A 19819-nucleotide genomic window follows, 5' to 3' on the forward strand; every position below is an offset into this window, starting at 1 on the left:
AGGCTGCGGTGGCCGGGAGCGCCCACTGCACTCCAGTCTGGGTGACGGAGTGAGACTCCAACTCAAAAAAAAAAAAAAGAGTCAAAGCACCACTGGCCACAGTGACTCATGCCTGTCATCCCAGCACTTTGGGACGCGTAGGACAGAGGATGGCCAGAGCCCGGGGGTTCAAGATCAGCCTGCGCAACTTGGCAAGACCTTGACTCTACAACAAATCAAACAAATTAGCTGGGTGTGGTGGCACCTACCTGTAGTTTCAGCTACTTGGAAGACTGAGGCAGAAAGGTCACTTGAGCCCGCAGATAGAGGCTGTGGTGGCCAGCCGTGAGCATGCCACTGCATGCTGAATGACAACCTGAATGACAGAGTGAGACTCCAACTCAAACAAACAAAAACGCCTACCTCATCCTACTACTCTACATTCCGCCTCCCTCCCCATCTTTTCACTCCTTTGCAACGCATCTGTGGATGATCAATTCCTTTTGTTTCTGATTTAGTTTTTTTCTCACAAATGAGTAGAACCATGTGTATTTTTTATATCCTTTTTCTTACACAGAAGGTAACACACTATAGATGTTCTCTCACACCTTTCTTTTTTCGTTTAACAGCGTTTGCTGAAAATAATTCTGAGTCAGTTCATAGAGATCCAGCTCAGTCTTTCAACGGCAGATTAGTACTTCAATTCGTGGATGTATATAATTTATCCAGTGACTCTCTTGCCTGTGGTCATTTAGGTGGCTTTTAGTATCTCACGATTACAAAAAAATACTTCCACGGTTTACTTGTGCATATGTACTTTCGGAGGTGTCACTTCAGGGTAAATATCTGGAATGAGATTGCTGGGGTCAAAAGGTAAGTGCAATTTAGTTTTGTCAAATTTTCCTCCAGAATGATTGTACCAATTTGCAATTAAATCAGCAACATATGACAGTGCCCATTTCCCTAACACCTTGCCAACACAATGAGCTGCCAAGCTTTTTAAATTTTGCCTTTAATTTTAATCTGACAGGTGAGAAATGATATCTTACTATTGTTTAATGTGAATTGCTCTAATTATGAGTGAGTTTGAGTATTTTTCTCATGTGTTTTGGGGCCAGTTTTATATCTTTTTTGGAAATTGTCTATGCATGTATTTTCTCATTTTTCTTTCAGGTTTTTTGTTTTGCCCTTCAACTTTTAAGAGTTCTTTAGATATAAAGGATATTAGCTCCCTCCATCCACCATGGTATATGTTGTAAATATTTTCTTCTAATGTGTCAGTTTCTTTTGACTTTGTTTATGGTGCTTTTTTTTATTTTTATGTATTCAAATGTGTCAGTCTTTTATTGACTCTAGATGTTGAGTCATGGTTAGATTTAAAAATAAAAACTCTACACCAAGATTAATAGTCTTAGAGTTTTGTTTTTTTTTAAGCTCTGAACTTTTTTTTTTTAAGTTGGAGTCTCACTCTGTTGCCCAGACTGGAGAGCAGACCTGCTGGGCATCGGGGATCCTTCTGCTTCAGCCTTTCAAGTAGCTAGAACTAGAGGGGCACGCTACCACATCTGGCTAATTTTTTATCTGTTGTAGAGATAAGGTCTCGCCAAGTTGTTTGGGCTGGTCTTGAACCCACAGGCTCAGGAAATCCACTCGCCTTGGCCTCCCAAAGTGCTGGGATTATGGCCTAAGCCACCAAGCCTGGCCCAAAGACTAAAAAGATGATAATATCTTGAAGTAGGAATGAATAATAACACAGCTAGAAAGGAACTTCGCCGGTCCTTCCCTCCATCCAACTTGTCCATAGCACCTCCTGTCAGACGTCTCACTTTGTGTACCACAGGATATCGTGAGTTCTGTCTTCTGAGGCCCGTTTCTTAACTTCCTAACTGGAGACATTGGCTCACATCTGTCTTGATCATAATAGGTACTTGAATTTTTGATAAAGAAATCTTCCTCAAGTGACAATTTTCATGGTTGCGTACAAATAATATTTATGAGATAAGAATGCCAAAATAAACCCTCGAAGTTGTAAGATTAATGAAGTGCTACCTACTTTTTCTTTAAGTAGATTTTTTGTTAATAAATAAGCATATGCTGCTGTGTTTGGCGAGATGGATATGTTTGGCTGTAGGTCACTAATATTGCCTAAGCTCAACTTGGTATTTCTAGGAAGCTTTTCAAATTTCTTCTGGATAAATTGAACGCCAACTCTCAGATTAGGATGAGGGTGAGTGTTCTCTCCATGTACTGTTTCTCTTGGGATGAGGGGATGACTTCAGGGAAATGACCGTGGTAAGCACTGTGGATAAACATTTCTAGGGCCTGCTCTCACCTCGTGACCTTGACTTTGTGTTCCATCTGTGGGTGCTGCCTCACCATGTGCACCAGGTATGCTCCATCGTTCTCAACTGTTCAAACATCGCCTTTTCATTTGAATGAAGTCTTCTCTGACCACAACCTATTTTAAACTGCGACTCTGTGGCTGCCCATATACATCTGTGATATACTGTATATTGATTTACTTATTTGCTTATTACCTGCCCTTCTTCACTAGAATGTAAGTACCACAAGGACAGGCATTTTTGCTCTGTTCCTCCTGGATTCCCTGCACCCATAACAGTGCCCAGCACATGGTAACCCCTCAACAAATACTGAGTGAGTTAGTGAAGGAGAAGAGAATATTTGAAGGGATATTAAAGTAACTCACAGAGTCTCCAGGAGGGCCACAGAATCTTAGAGTCTAGACAGCAGGAGCAATGCCCAGATTATATTGCCAGATTATTCCAGGGGAACACCACGCTGTCAGCGGTGGGCAGGGGACCTGCAGCCTTGCCCTGTGGATGCTGAGCACCTGGACATTCTGTCAATGCCACTTCTGAAATCTTGAGAGTTTTCATAGCTAGTGTCTCCGACCAACCTTGCCAGGATTGATTCCAAAAGTCACAGTGTTTTTACCTCATTCTCTTGGAATTAAATACTTAGGTGAATTAAATCTCGTTGGAAGAACAAGGCCACATGCCAGGGTCCAGCTGCAAGGGGGGCTGGGACAGTGAGTTTCTGGCTTTTTACTTCCACCAAGAAAGTGAGACTCAAAGGTGGAAACTCTTCAAACATAGGAAGCTTGTCTAAAAGGGGACAGGCAGATAAAAAAAACAATAAATAGCCAATTCAAGTACCTATTATGATCAAGGCAGATGTGAGCCAATGTCGCCAGTTAGGAAGTTAAGAAACGGGCCTCAGAAGACACAGAACTCATGATATCCTGTGGTACACAAAGTGAGGCGTCTGACAGGAGGTGCTATGGACAAGTTGGAGGGAGGGAAGGACCGGCGAAGTTCCTTTCTATCTGTGTTATTATTCATTCCTACTTCAAGACATGATCATCTTTTTGGTCTTAGGTTATGTGATGCTAATTTAATCAAGAAAACACATTATTCCATTAATAATGAGAATTAAATGGTAGCTCAACGTATGTATGCTATTGCAAGTGATTGACTTTGGTGGGACCAAGAACCCCCTGAAGTAAATCTGAAATTTGGTGAATAGGAGTGGGTGTGCATTATTTGGGGTGAAGTCTGGGCTTTTTAAAAGATTTTCAAATGAATCTGTGACTACACTTTTTCCCCCTGCCGACCTGAAAGCTACTGAACAAACAGATCATTCTCTTTTACTCACTCAAACATGAAATGCTGGACTTGGCAACACTTAGAGAGGAGGACAGAACCCAACTTCATCCAAGTTGATCGTTTCAGTTGGAGAAAAACATGCCCATACAATGGACGAAAGTCGGTAAGTTTCCCTCTTCTGTTGCCAAGTGCACAGATTTGGATCAGCATTATACCGTGGGGCATGTTTAACTTATAGAGAAACAATTCCATTTGGATGCCAACAGAAAAGCAAATATGTGTTTGGTGTGATTAATACTTTCTCACTTGGGGCTTTAATCTTGCAGTGTGTGGTTTACTTATTATGGTTTATACAATTTGTCATGCAGTCAGTATCAAAGGTGAAAGTCAAGCTCCAGTATGTAAAGGGTTTTATAGAAACCATTGTTATTCTTAAACACTTTTAACCAATTTCTTCATGTAGGCTTATATTGTAGGAATGATGAATGCAATATTTTATCCTAAGGAATATTTTGAAGACTTTATTTCATATTTTCTATCTAAGCCATTTAAGTGGTGCATTTCTTTTTTTATTTTTAGTTTTTTTTAAATTTTAAAGATGTGGGGAACAATTCAGGTTAGGTATACAAATGTTCGTTATGCAGGTACCCATGTCGATGAGGTGTGCCCCTCCTTCACCTGGCAGTTTTCCTCAACTGCCAATCCCACCCCCTCTCCTCTGGTGGTTTCCCACTACTGCCAATCCCTTTCTTATAGTATTATGAGAGTTGTTCAAGGTTCGCTTATGAGTGAGAACATGTGGTACCCTGTTCTTTGTGATAGATCACTGAATATGATTGACTCAAAATCCATCTAAGTTGCTGTGAAGTTCATATGTTTGTCCTACTTTATGGCTGCATAATATTCCACTGTGTATATGTACCACATCAAAAAAAATCCAGCCCGGCTCGGTGACTCAGCCTGTAGTCCTGTGCCTTTGGGAGGCTGAGGTGAGTGGATTGCATGAACCCGCGGGTTCGGGACTCGCCTGGGCAACTTGGTGAGACCTCATCTCTACAATAAAACCAAAAAATGAGCCAGGCGTGGTAGCACGTGCCTGTAGTTCCAGTTACTTGGAAGGCTGAGGCGGAAGGATCGCCGGAGCCCAGCAGGTCGAGGCTGCGGTGGCCGGGAGCAGCCACTGCACTCCAGTCTGGGTGACGGAGTGAGGCTCCAACTCAAAAAAAAAAAAAAAAAAAAAAATCCAGCTTAGTGGCGCCTTTCAACTGTGCCAAAATGCCTGGCAAAACAAATGGACACTGAGTTACACTAGCGTGATTGGGCTGTGAGGGTGATGGTGAGATTTGGTGACATTTCGTCATATTGGAGTACATCATGAGTGTTCTAGGGGATTAAGATAAATTATTTATAAAATTGTTCACAGGAATTGTAAGAGAATATTTGTTCCCCATAAAGCCAAATGCAAAGCCCTTCGGAGAAATCGTCAAGGGCAATGCCAGTCTGTTTCTTCTGACTCGACTCCTTTGTCCCCGTGACAGCGTGTGTGGCGGCATTGGCGGGTCCCGCTCACCTCTTTTGACTGTATCTTCTGGCACTTCACAGAGTGCAACTAATCCTGAAGGGCTTACATTTCAGAAGACAAATTCAAGAGAGTTTATATCTGCAACCTTGAAGACAACCGTGAAAGTTTTGATAGATCCCATGTCTGTGTCTATCTAGAATACCAGGGACTTTGTTTCACCTGTTACAATAGGTCTCCCACTCATAAGTCCAGGCAAGGTGGGGAAAAAAGATAACCAAGAAGACTTTCTCATTGGAAAAGTTGGAGTTTGAATAGGAACATATTTTCCCCCCATATTAAGCAAGACTGTTGTGTCCCTAACTTCTCTGCTGTAGAAAAAGAATATAAGTATATTGGAGCACAGGGTTGGAAGGAGAATAGGAAACAACGCCAAGAATGTGAGTCTGTAGTGTCTAGAGGCAAAGTCTTATCAGGGGCCTGTTGGGAAAGGTTCTTTTGTGCCTCAGACCCCAGAGGTGAATTAACAAGCCCTTCCTGTAAGTCAAGGGGTGGAGGTATCATTGAAGCCAACATTGTTTATTCAACAAAGAGTTCCCATATCCCTTCCGCAAGATCTTTCACGAGGCAACAGGGAATCAAAGACGTCTAAAATGTGTTCCTGGCTTTAGCAAACCCTTAGCTGAGGGAGGTGGAAGCAGAAACAGACGACCAGAGTGCCACATGGTGAGTCTGGTGATCAAGAAATGCACAGAGCGGGACAAAAGTGTAGATAAAGTCACCTAACCCAGCTCGGCAAGAGTGAGGGTGCTGGGGAAAGTCTTCTGGAAGGAGAGCCCTAGCTAAGTCTTAGGGGATCCATAGATAAACGGAGCTGCGAGCCGGGCTCGGTGGCTCAGCCTGTAATCCTGTGTCTTTGGGAGGCTGAGGTGAGTGGATGGCCTGAGCCCGCGGGTTCGAGACCCGCCTGGGCAACTTGGCGAGACCTCATCTCTACAATAAATCAAAAATCAGCCGGGCGTGGTAGCGCGCGCCTGTAATTCCGGCTACTCGGAAGGCTGAGGCGGAAGGATCGCCGGGGGCCCAGCAGGCGAGGTTGCGGTGAGCAGGAGCGGCCACTGCCCTCCAGTCTGGATGACAGAGTGAGACTCCAACTCAAAAAACAAGAAAAGAAAAATGGAGCTGCAATACTGTTTTCATAAAAAATGTGGCTGAGGAGACCAAAGAGCTGGGAGAGCTGGGGTCAGTGTGGAAGTCAGAGGGACCAGGGAGGCAGTGGTCAGTACAGTGATTTGGGTTGGTTGGACCATAAAGAAACGTGACTCTTGAGATCTTCTGAAACTCACTCCACGAGCACATGTCAGATCTTGGTTAAGATTATGGGCTAGGACGGGCACAGTGGCTCATGCCTTAATCCCAGCACTTTGGGAATCAGAGACGAGAGGATTGCTTGAGCCCAGGGATTCAAGACCAACCCGGGCAACTTGGTGAGACCTCATCTCTACAATAAATCACAAAAACTAGCCGGGCGTGGTGGTGTTTGCTCATGTTTTCAACTACTTGGAAGGCTGAGGCAGAAGGATCACGTGAGCGGTGGCCAGCCATGAGTATGTCACTGCACTCCAGTCTGGCTGACAGAGTAAGATTCCTGCTAAAGAAAAAGAAAAGAAAAAAAAATAGATAGATAGGCTGGGTTTAAATCTGGGTTTTCCACTTATTAATTTCTTCCTTGGTAAAAGGGAGACACCACTAGTATCTTGAAGTGTTGTTGTGAGGATTAAATGAGTTAAGAGCTTAGAACAAACAGTGCCTGGAAAAATGTTAAGCGCAGCTGTTAGTTGCCGTCACTGTGATTCTGAGACCTGAGGCATAGTGCAGTCCCTTGTAAGACTGGGCGACTGAAAGCAGTGGCCAATGAGTTAGTGGCTCACTAGAAGGGAGTCGAGGTTACACTGGTGTTTCCCGAGGGCAGAGTCAGGGAGCAGCCTGACGGCATGCAGGATTCACCCCTGAAGTGCTGAATCAGTGCCTCCCAGGTAAGGCCCAGGCATGAGTAATGGTAACAGGCTTCCAGGGATACGTGTGCCCAGGCCTCTGGCCTGAGAAACGTCACTGGCTTGGCCTGACTTCAGATAACGACTGGACAGGGGTGCTCATTTAACACAAATGCATGCCAGGCGCAACACACTGCTCTGTAGTTTTTCTGAATACACAGAAGAAATCGTCTTTCCATGCTGCAATTTGATGCTCCAGTGTGCAAATGTCAAGAGATTAGGAGAGACAAATGATAAGAGGATAGGAGCAGCAGAAGTGCTTTGCCACCCAAGAAGTCGGGGCCAAGTGCCCTGTGCTTAGAAATTCGACTTCCGGAAAGCTAGGGATGGTCTTACGAGACTTTGCAGCAGCCTTTGTGCTTCTAACATCGCAACTGCCCCTGGAAGACATTGAGCAGCATGGTGATGCAGGTGGACTCCCAGGAGGAGGGGACATGACACGGGACTGGCCAGTTCTGAACGCATCTCCCCGTCTGGCACTGAGAGGAACCATCCCACGTGGATGTTTGCAGGAAACACTCTAAAACAGGCACTCTGGCCATCACGTACCTAAAGGAAGGCGTATTAATGTAAAACATATATATTAAACCATGCAACATGCAAAAAGAAAAGAAGCAATGATTGCTATGTGTCTGGAATCTCAGAAATTAAATGTCCCGCAAGGAGAATTTTACAGTGTCACTTGCCATGCCCAGGGATGGTTCCATTCCTATAGATTCCTGCCTGGCTGCGGGGTGAGACGACAGGCTAGTGACATTCATTCCACTGGCGTGGGCTGACTCGCACACTGCTGTCTTTTAGAGCGCTCCCGAGGCCTGCCAGGTGACCTTCTGTTTGCTGAAATGACTCTTGTCAGGGCATTCAGCAACCAACCTTACAATCCAGCAGGGGGGATGTGATAATAAGGCATCTGTGTGCTGGGTTCCGGCTGCGTGCTAGGCTCCCACTCTCACCCAACCTCAGAAATGCCTAGAAGAGTCCTGCGACATTCTTCGTTTTAAGGGTGGGGAAAAGTACGTCTTAGCCAGTCAAAGTTACTTGCCAAAGGAGCACGGTCGAGTCAGTGAGCAGAAAGTCACCTCTGTTTGATGATAAAGTCCACGCTGGCCTTTCTACTCAATCACTTTGCCTCCCAACCAGCAAATGGCAAGCAAGTAACTGAAACACAATGTGGCGATGTTATTATACTAGCATCTTCCAAGCACTGATGGGCATAGAGTTGAGAAGGCAGAAAGGCTGACTGTGGCCATACGCAGACTGGAAATCGATCTGGTGTGGGTACATCAAGGGTTCTTAGACGAGTGTTGATCAATCTCTCTAGAAAATGGTAGAGGGTTCAAAACGGGTGAGTGAAGCAGTCAATCAGTCAGCCCCTTTAAGAAGTAAACAGCTGTTAGCCTTTTTCTCATTTCTTTTAAAATATTTTTAAACCTTTTAAACTTGAAGGGTTATTCATTTCTCTGCTTGTTTCTTTATGGATGATAGGTAATTTGCTATTTTTAAACTTAACATTTTTTGTCATCGTCTAAGCTAACTATTAGACAGAGATAGCGAACAGTCCTTTTTCTTTACTCCTAGAAACTCTGTTATCAGCCGCAGCAATGCACTAGCTTAAAAACTGACGTATTTTCAGCTCCCGATAACGGATGGGGGTAGCCAGAAAGATGTAAGGAGAAGTTATTGGGTGAGGGTTCTAGGGAAACACTTGAGAGGAGGCTCACTGGACTGGGAGGTTTCCTCTTTCCCCTTCCTCCTTCCCCCTTCCTGCTGAGTGAAGCATAGATACGATGGCTGGTGTTACGGCAACTATGAAGCAACTCTGAAGCTAACTTGAAGACGGAAGCCAGTACTACAGGTGGTGAAGACAGAAGGAATTTGAGGCCTCGATGATAATGAAACTATGGAAATAGCCCAGGCTTGCCTGTATCTGGACTCCTTGGACATGAAGGAAAATGAACTCTTTCCTGTTTAAGCCGGCGCCGAGTTCCTGTTGCACGCAGCTGCTCCTCATCCTAGCTGAGAAGGCTTTTCTCCTCCCCTTTGCAGGCTCATCGAAATCACCGCCTTCACTCTTGCTGGCTTACGAGGTTCTGCTTTCTGCCTTTGCAGAGCTTCGCCACCCTTCCCAGGCCTCTTCTCCACGAAGCCCCTTTGGCCACTCCAGCCTTCCGTGCTGTCTTCCTTCCGAACTTCCGGGCCTGAACATACCGCACAGTTTGGCAGGACGCAGTCCAACGACTCACGGGCCACCACTGGCTCTCCATGTGGGTCTGCTTTTCAACTGCCCCGTCAGCCCCCAAAGGGCAGGACGACGTCTTTTGCTGCTTGCATTCCTTGTCTGGGTTTGTGGTCTTTCGCGCGCCGGAATTTCATCTTCTTCTCATCCTTTCCTCTGAAAATTTTCTGCTGTTATTTCCCAGAGATATTTTAAAGGGAAAAACTTTTTTTCCCGACTCCATATTATAGTAAATAACTTTCTTATTGCCTTTATCTCTTAAAAAACTACAGAAGAGCGGGGCACGGGGGCTCAAGCCTGTAATCCCAGCACTTTGGGGCTACTTGGAAGGCTGAGGCGGAAGAATCACCTGAGCCCAGCAGGTTGAGACTGCGGTGGCTGTAAGCCTGCCATTGCACTCCAGCCTGGGCAACAGAGTGAGACTCCAACTCAAAATAAAATAAATAAATGAAAACTACAGAAGAGACACATGCACACTGAAAAAAAATCAAGAATATAGACATATGTAAATGCACAGCTAAAGGGCTGTTCCCTCATCCTTTCCAGATAACCCCTGTTGGCAGCTTCTTGAGTAGCTTCCTAAACCTGCTACAATGTATTAGCAAACGTGTTGATCTACCAACATTTTATTTTTTATGTAAAAACGGACTCCCAAGGAACATAATGTTCTGCAACTTGCTTTTGCACTTAGTAACCTCTCCTGGATATCTTTTCATGTTAGTACATCCAGAGCCACATTCTTATTTTTTAAACAACACATAGTGTAGATATTCTACAATTTATGTAACCAAATAACTGTATGAACAATTAGGTCGTTTTCCATTTTAGCTATTACAAAAATATTGCATTGAAAATATTGCATTGTGTAACTTCATGCCCTTACATATTTATCTTTAGGATAAATTCTTAGAAGTATACTTATGGTCGGGCTTGGTGGCTCAGCCTGTAATCCCGCGCTTTGAGAGGCTGAGGTGAGTGGACTGCCTGAGCCCATGGGTTCGAGGCCCACCTGGGCAACTTGAAAAAAAATCTCTCTTTTTTTTTTTTTGAGTTGGAGTCTCACTCTGTCGCCCAGATTGGAGTGCAGTGGCCGCTCCCGGCCACTGCAGCCTCGACCTGCTGGGCTCCGGCGATCCTTCCACATCAGCCTTCCAAGTAGCCGGAATTACAGGCATGTGCTACCACGCCCGGCTGGTTTTTTGATTTATTGTAGAGTTGAGGTCTCCCCTGCCCAGGCGGGTCTCGAACCCATGGGCTCAGGCAATCCACTCACTTTAGTTTCTCAAAGGCGCAGGATTACAGGCTGAGCCACCGAGCCCGGCAAAACCTCATTTCTACAATAAATCAAAAATCAGCCGGGTGTGGTAGCGCATGCCTGTAATTCCAGCTACTCGGAAGGCTGAGGCGGAAGGATCGCCGGAGCCCAGCAGGTTGAGGCTGCGGTGGCCGGGAGCGGCCGCTGCCCTCCAGTCTGGGCGACAGAGTGAGACTCCAACTCAAAAAAAGAAAAAAAAAAAAGTATACTTATGTTTCCAGTTCTGAGATCAAAAAGAAAAGAAAAGAAAATGATGTCTTTAATAATTTCCTTCACTCTCTTCCCCTGGAATTCTTTTTATTAGGATGTTTTGTATATGGGATTGATTTTGATTCATTTTTGATTTCATATTTTCTGTGCATTTGAATTTTTAGAAACTTTTTTTTTTGAGACAGGGTCTCACTCTGTTGCCCAGACTGGAGTGCAGTGGCACGACCATGGCTCACCATAGCCTTGGCCTCTTGGGCTTAAGCGATCCTCCTGCCTCAGTATCCCAAACAGTGAGACTGTAGAGTGTGCCACCATGCCTGGCTGATTTTTGTGGTTTTTGTAGACATACGGTCTCACTATATTGATCAGGCTGATCCCGAACTCCTGGGCTCAACTGATTCTCCTGCTTCAGCTTCCAAAAGTGCTGGGATTACATGTGTAAGCCACTGCACCCAGCCTGTCTTTTTAAAAACTTTATGACCAGGCGCAGTGGCTCACGCCTATAATCCCAGCAATTTAGGAGGCAGAGGTGAGAGTATTGTCTGAGTCCAGGGCTTAGAGACCAGCCTTGTCAACTTGGTGAGACCTCATCTCTACAATAAATCAAAACAATTATTTGTATTTGGGTGCAGTGGCGTGCACCTGTGGTTCTGGCTGCTTGGAAGGATGAAGTGGAAGGATCACCTGAGCCCAGTAGATCAAGGCTGCAGTGGCTGTGAGTGTTTCACTGCATTCCAGCCTGTGCGACAAAGTGGGACTCCAGCTCAAAAACCAAAAATACTTTATGGGCTATTTGCTCAACTTTATCTCCAACCCTCTGTTGAATTTTTAAAATTTACTATCTCATATTTTACATTTCCACTGCACTTTCTTGACCCTTGCTTGTTCCCATTTCATAGTGCCTTGCCCTTGGTCCATAGTTACATTATTTTCTTATATACCTCTGGAGTAGGTTAATGAAAATTTCTGCAAAATTCTCGTTTTCCCTCCCACATTATTTGTCTTCCCCGCCCCAATAGCTTAATTCTATAGCTGACTTTGGACTTTCCTGGTCGTGTTGTGGCTTTCCACATGACTCGTGGTCCATCTTTGAGGGCCTATCCAGGCACCAGTGGTTTTGAAAGCTCCCAGGTTATTCCAATGAACTAGAGCAAAGAGTAGGTAAAGCATGACCTGGGGGTCAAATCCAGCCCCCCGCCTATGTTCATAAATAGAATTTTTTTGGAACACAGACCGGTTCCCTTGTTTACATATTGTCTATCACTGTGCTTGTACTAAAACAGCAAAGTTGAGTGATTATGACCGAGACCATATATTCCACAATGCCTAGAAGATTGACTACCTGAGTCTTCACAGAGGAAGTGTACCATCCCTGGTGTAGGCGGAGGAGGCAAAGGCCATACAAACTCCCTGGGTTTCTCTACCACTGCTCTCATGGCTACTTTCCATGCTCATTTGTTCCATATGGCTGAAATTCTCTTTTTTACTTTTCACTTTTATCTGCATTTATTTTATCTTCAATTTACTCCTGTGCCGTAAGTTTTTGCTTCTTCAGTTTCTTCTGGGAAATCTTTTTCTTCTGTGCAACTTCCCCTTCTGGCTTAGGAGCAATCTGTTCCTTTTCAGTGAGGATCATCTTGACGTGGCAGGGGGAGCTCATCTGTGGGTGGATCTGACCATGAGCCCCGTATGTCCGATGGCGCATCTAGGATGCTTATTCACCTGAATGTGCTCAATGGCCACAGAATCTACATCAAAGCCATCAGGTTCGGCATTACTCTCTGCATTTTTAAACATGTGCAGCAAACATTCAGCACTCTTTTGGGGCCACCGACCCTGTGTCCAGCCCCACTGTATGGCCTGAGCATATCTCCCGGTTCCACTACTGTAGTGTTGGAATGGCACATACTGTTTCTGTAATGTGATATCTTTTGGATGCTTGGTGGCTTTTCATATGTGCTTACCCTTGATGGTCGTGGTGGTGTCTCAGGTGTTCTTGAATTGAGCATGAAAACTGGGGCCTCTGGACTTGCACAGCTTTGCGGGGCTCTCTGGGTCGAGTGAGTGGACCATCCTGAGGGGTCGCCTAAGGCCACTTATGGGAAGAGCCGAAATTCTTTTTCTTTTTCTTTTTTTTTTTTTTTGAGTCGGAGTCTCACTCCGTCGCCCAGACTGGAGGGCAGTGGCCGCTCCCGGTCACCGCAGCCTCGACCCGCTGGGCTCCGGCGATCCTTCCGCCTCAGCCTTCCAAGGAGCTGGAACTACAGGCGCGCTACTACACCTGGCTACTTTTTGATTTATTATAAGAGATGAGGTCTCGCCAAGTTGCCCGGCAGGTCTCGAACCCGCGGGCTCAGGCAATCCACTCACCTCGGCCTCCCAAGGCGCAGGATGACAGGCTGAGCCACCGAGCCCGGCTATTATTTTTCAAAATAAAAAACAATGAACTGTTTGCCTTATGATATAACAGCAGAGTATGAACATTTAAAGACTTAAAAAAACCCAAACCATTAAGCATTTACTTATGATTGTGAAGAGTGTTATCAGGGGGAAATACGCCTGCTAGGAGAATATTTTCACTTATTTGTTTTAAATGATATATTCAGGGGCAGATTTGTTCACGCACACACTGCATGATGGTGAGGTTGAGCTTCTCTCGAACCCATCAGCCAAATAGTAAAGATGATGTTCAAAAGGCAGTTTTTCAGCACTTACCCCCTCCCCGTCTTTCTCTCTCCTTTAGGAATCTCCAGTGTCTGCTGTCCCTATCTTTATAAAGACATTTTTTTTTTGTTTGGAGTGGGAGTCTCACTCCGTTGCCCAGCCTGGAGGGCAGTGGCTGCTCCCGGCCACCGCAGCCTTGACCTGCTGGGCTCCGGCGATCCTTCCGCCTCAGCCTTCCGAGTAGCCGGAATTACAGGCGCGCGCTACCACGCCAGGCTGATTTTTTGATTTGTTGTAGAGGCGAGGTCTCGCCAAGTTGCCCAGGCAGGTCTCGAACGCGCGTGCTCAGGCAGTCCACTCACCTCAACCTCCCAAGGCGCGGGATGACAGGCTGAGCCGCCCAGCCCGGCTTTAAAGATACTTTCTTGGATCGAAGAGAACTGCCTTTTACAACGGGGCTCCAGGTAGGACACAGTTTAGACATATGAAGAGTTGAAGACATATTATTTTAAAACTCTCCATGTTTTTCAAGTCTCTTCATCTTCCTCTGTACATTCGGGATACTTCTTAAGTTTCTTTGGCCAAGGAGAGTCAGGCTCTCTACAAGCCTACTTCCCCTGTCTACCTCCTGAGGGTGCGAAAGAAAAAGCTCTTTCTAAATACCCAGATCAGGAGAGAGTGGGCATGGGTCCTTTCAGATTCGAGAATAGCGACGGCAATAAAAACTGAACAGGCATTGCACTTAGCACTGACTAAGTCTTTGGAATTGAATTCAGAATTTGCGGGATATTTGACTTAGGCTACTAAAATATTCTATAATTTTTCAGTGGTAAGATTCTAAGCTGAGTTCTTTTTTTAAAAGATTGTTTTTATTGAGGTAAAATAAAAATATACATATATCATGTATCATCTTTACCTTTTTTTTTTTTTTTTTTTTTTTTTTAGAGACAGAATCTCACTCTGTTGCCCAGGCTGGAGTGTACAGCTTCGACCTCCTGGACTCAGGTGAAACCTCCACTTCAGCCTCCTGATTAGCTGGGACTACAGATGCACACCACCACACCCAGCTAATTTTTGTATTTTCTATAGAGATGAGGTCTCCCTCTGTTGCCTTGGCTGGTCTCGAACTCCTGGGCTCAAGTGATTTTCTCATCTCAGCCTCCCAAAGTGCTGAAATTATAGGCGTGAGCCACTGCACCCAGCCAATCTTTACCATTTTCAAGTGTACAGTGTAGTGGCAATGAAAGCATTTACTTAATTTTTTCCCTTCATCCTTCCCTCCCCTCCCCCTTACCATTCTCTGGTAACCGCCGTTCTATTCTCTAACGTGAGATCAACTTTTTAAGCTCTAATATATGAGTGAGAACATGCAACATTTATGTTTCTGTGCTTGGCTTATTTCACTAAACATAATGACCTCTAGTTCTGTCCATGTTGCTGCAAATGACAGGATTTTATTCTTTTTTAATGGCCAAATAATATTCCACTGTGTATATACACCACGTTTTCTTCACCCATTCATATTTTGATGGGCATTTAGGTTGATTCCACACCGTGGCTATTGTGCATAGTGCTGCAGTAAACAGATATCACTTTGACATACAGGTTTCCTTTCCTTTGGATATATACATTCAATATGGAATTACTGGATCATAAGGAAGTTCTATTTTTAGTTTTTTTGAGGAAACTTCATATTGTTCTCTATGGTGCCTATCCTTGTTTACGTTTCTACCAACCGTGTACAAGCATTCCCCTTTCTCCACGACTTCACCAGCATCTGTTATTGCCAGTCTTTTGGATACAAGTCATTTTAATTGGAAAGCGATGATATCACAATGTGGTTTTAATCTGCATTTCGCTCATGATTCCAAATTTGGTTCTTGAGTTATATGTTATGGCAATCAAATACATCTGAATGGATTTTTCAAAGCTTAAAATATTTTTATATTGTTATTTTGTGGGGGAGGGAAACTGATTCATCCCCATTTTATTTATAGCTTTCCTGTCTTTTCCCTTCCTCTGACTACCCTTTACAAGTGGAAAAACAGGATCTTGATCCTCTTTAATGAATACTAGCAGTCCAAAGCTATCCGTGCATTTTGCAGCTTCCACATGACATCATGTTCAGAACAGTCGAGCTTCGTTCACACCATCTGTCATGTCACCAGAAGTCTTAAATAGAATTACAGCCCATGTGACACTTGCACACCCATTATTTCCCACAGGTATTATAAGTGACTAGTTGCACCACCCTAATTAAAGTGGTGCTAGTATCTCAATCATCAACTCCGTTTTTTTTAAAGGGCTTTTATTATATAATGATGAGAACTTGCTCCAGGCTAGGATTTAATGTGTTCGTGTCAGTGTTCAGCAGGTGTTAGGGAATTAAAGAAAGTCTCGATGTTGAGTTGTTCCACCTAGATGCCATACCTGAGCACCCCAGAGGTGCACTGGGAACGAAACTGCTGACTGATGGGAGATTTATAGACACTATGCATTTGTAACATCAACCGACTGGCCTGCCTTGTATAGTTATATGCTGGAAATTAAAAATGCGCCTCTGAGTGGGTTTAAAATTTAAGATATTAGCTACAACCTAAGGATGCCTGGAGCCATTTTGGCAAGAAAAAAAAAGGAGTGATGTAACTAGACACTTTCTGAGATGAAGACTGTTCTAGATCCCAAGGAAGCTCTGCAGTCATTTGGGTGCATCAAGGATAGGATTTACTGACCCTTCAAAAATCAAAAAGGTCTGACTCTCTTGAAGGATAGAGGGTATCAACCAAATGTGATTTTCTAGAAATTTCGGTTTGTAATGTTTAGAAAAGAGCAGGATAACTGATTGTCTATGGAGTTACGGATCCGTTGACAAATGGAAAGAAAAATATTGTGCCTGAGCTAGAGTCTAAATACTTCCCACACTACTCTTGCATTTCAGGGTGCTGAGGAAGGGTGGTTCCCTCTCCACTCAAAACCCTTTGAAATAGCACTGTGCAATAGAACGGTCTGCAATGGCGGAAATGTTCCCTGCCTGTGCTGGCAACTGAGCACTCAATTTGTGGCTACTGCAATGAAGAAATGAATTTTTAATTTCATTCTATTTTAATACATTTAAGTTTGTTTTATTATTATTTTTTGAGTCAGAGTCTCACTCTGCTGCCCAGACTGGAGTGCAGTGGCATGATCATGGCCACTTCAGCCTTGACCTGCTGGGCTCTGGTGATCCCTCCACCTTGGCATTCTAAGTAGCTGGGACTACAGGCGTGCACCACCAACCCCAGCTAATTAAAAAAAAAAAAAAATTATTGTAGAGATGAGGTCTCGCCAGGTTGCCCAGGCTAACTCCTGGGCTCAGACAATTTTCTCGCCTCTGCCTCCCAAAGTGCCAGGATTACAGGTGTGAGCCATTGCACCTGGCCTGTATTTAAATTTAAATAACTACATGTGGCTAACAGTTATTGTAGTGGATAGTAAAACAATCAGTAATTTTCGTTGGGCTTACTTCGTGGAACCGTGAGCACAGTAATGTTCTTTAGCTATGAGTGGCCACAATTTTGGGGAAAAGAATAGAATTGGTGTTTTTTTATAAAATGGAATCTCATCATTATACTTTAGTCTTTTCAGAGAGAATCTCCTGAGAAGATCTCGAGATGTGGTCCTGGATCCAGAGTGTAAAAAGAACTGGGCCTAAAGGAAGGTCAGTGTTACGAAGGAAAGGTTTCTCGACCATGTCAATCTCTAAAGACTGGCTCTGGAAGTGAAATAAATCTCCAGTGATAGAATTTTAGACCCTCAGGAATCAGCTGAAGAGGAACAACTCTTGTGAACGAAACACTCCCCGCCTTCTTCAAACTGCACACTTGGGAAGCGCTGAACTCTATATTTATGGGGCTGTTCCACCCTAAAGGCATAGTTATTTTTAGGTTCTTAAGTTGGAGTCTCATTCTCTTGGCCAGTCTGGAGTGCAGTGGCATGATCATGGCTCACTGCAGCCTCAAACTCCTGAGCTCAAGTCTTCCTCCCACCTTAGCCTCCTGAGTAGCTGTGACTAGAGGTACGTACCACCATGCCTGGCTAATATGACACAGCCATAAATAAGAACAAAATCATGAAATTCACAGCAACCTGGATGGACTTAGAGTCTAGAATACTGAGTGATCTTTCACAGAAACAAAGAACTGAGTATCATATGTTCTCACTCATAAGTGGATCTTGAACAACTATCATAATACCGTTAGAAAAGGATTGGCAGTAGTGGGAATTGGCCTGGGGAAAGGGGGGCACACCTCATCACCTCAAGGGTACGTGCACAATGAACGTTTGCATACCTAACCCTGAATTGTATCCCACATCTTTAAAATAAAAAAATTAATAAAATAAAATAAAAACATTTTTGGCCGGGTGTGGTGGCTCAAGTCTGTAATCCCAGTACTTTGGGAGGCCAAGATGAGAGGATTGCCTGAGCCCATGGGTTTGTGACCAGCCTGGGCAACATGGTGAGACCTCATCTCCACAATAAGTCAAAAAATTAGTTGGGTGTGGTAGCGCATGCCTGTCGTTCTGGCTACTTGGAAGGCTGAGGCGGAAGGATCACTAGAGCCCAGCAGGTCGACACTGGGGTGGCTGTGAGCATGCCACTGCACTCCAGCCTGGGCAACGGAGTGAGATTTCAACTCAAAACAAAACAAAACAGAAACAAAACAAAAAAAAACCTTTTTTTGTAGAGGTGAGGTCTCTCTATGTTGCCTAGGCTGGTCTGGAACTCCTGGGCTCAAAGTGATTCTCCCACCTTGGCCTCCAAAAGTGCTGGGATTATTAAAAAAAAAAAAAAAAAAGCCAGGCTCGGTGGCTCAGCCTGTAATCCCGCACCTTGGAGGCTGAGGTGAGTGGATTGCCTGAGCCCGCGGGCTCGAGACCCGCCTGGGCAACTTGGCGAGACCTCATCTCTACAATAAATCAAAAAATCAGCTGGGCGTGGTGGCGCAGGCCTGTAATTCCGGCTACTCGGAAGGCTGGAGCCCAGCGGGTCGAGGCTGCGGTGACTGGGAGCATGCCACTGCACTCCAGTCTGGGTGACAGAGTGAGACTCCAATTTAAAATAAAATAAAATAAAATAAAATAAATTAGCTGGGCATGGTGGCATATATCTATAGTTCCACCTACTTGAGAGGCTGAGGCAGAAGGATCGCCCGAGCCCAAAAAATTGAGGCTATAGGGAGCAGGGGTTGTGCCACTGTACTCCAGCCTTGGTGACAGTGAGACTCCAAATCCAAGCAAACAAAAATTTGGCTTAAAATGGCCTGTTGTTTTCTCCAAATATTGCAAAATACATATTTTGTGCATAGTTGGTCTCAAGAAATAGCAGTTGATTAAAAATGTTCAGAAATGTTAAGACTTCTTTTGCAACAAATGTGGCTATTTCTCCGCGACTCCATTATTTTGCTACTCAGAGCATGGTCCACAAGTCAGCATCCTCACGCCACCTTGAGCTTGTCAGAAATGCCAAGTACCAGGCCCCATCTGATATTAAACCAGAATTTGCATCTCAACAAGATACCCCAGTGATTCATACGCACTTTACACCGAAGCACCGTGGAAGAGCTGACTCCCCTAACCTCATATAATTGAGGACGGCCCTTTCCCTTCTCCAATGGCAACAAATCCAGTTCCCAACTGTGGCTGAACATTGGAATCATCTAGGGAGCTTTTTAAAAAAATACCAATGCCTGACCTGAGTCCCTGGAGATTCTAAAATGATTGGTCTGCTGTGGGTTCTGGGAATCAAGTTTTTGTTAAGCTTCACAGGTGATGCTAATGTGTAGCTGGAATGACAGCCACTGCGAGCATTTTCCCATGAGATCTGTCCCCGGTCTTGACCATGTTGGCCTCTCTGTTCCCCAATCTTCCAAGTGCATAATCCAGAACTAGTTTCTTGTCTTGGAGTCTGACATGCCCTATTAATTATCTCAAAGTTCTGGAGTGTTCTTCAAGTACAGCCATACTCTAAAATATTAACCACCACCATTTTCTGCATCCTTATTAGGTGTCCTGTAAAAACTTTTCAGTCATTTGAGCTTCACAATGATAGTAGATACTATTCTTTTTTTTTAACTTTTACATTTTTTATTTTAAAATTGTGGGGTATAGTTCAGGGTTAGGCATACAAATATTCATTGTGCAGGTACCCTTGTTGATGAGGTGTACCACCCCTTCCCC

The 19819-nt window shown here is 44.4% G+C and overlaps 1 pseudogene; it reads left to right on the top strand.

Moving 5' to 3' along the window:
* Positions 1-5324, top strand: part of LOC103259002 — a 7204-nt pseudogene extending 1880 nt beyond the window's left edge.
* The last annotated feature ends 14495 nt before the right edge of the window (positions 5325-19819 follow it).

This window comes from Carlito syrichta, unplaced genomic scaffold (assembly GCF_000164805.1).
Source record: "Carlito syrichta isolate Samal-C Ts95f unplaced genomic scaffold, Tarsius_syrichta-2.0.1 Scaffold302434, whole genome shotgun sequence".
NCBI classification, from domain to species: Eukaryota; Metazoa; Chordata; class Mammalia; order Primates; family Tarsiidae; genus Carlito; species Carlito syrichta.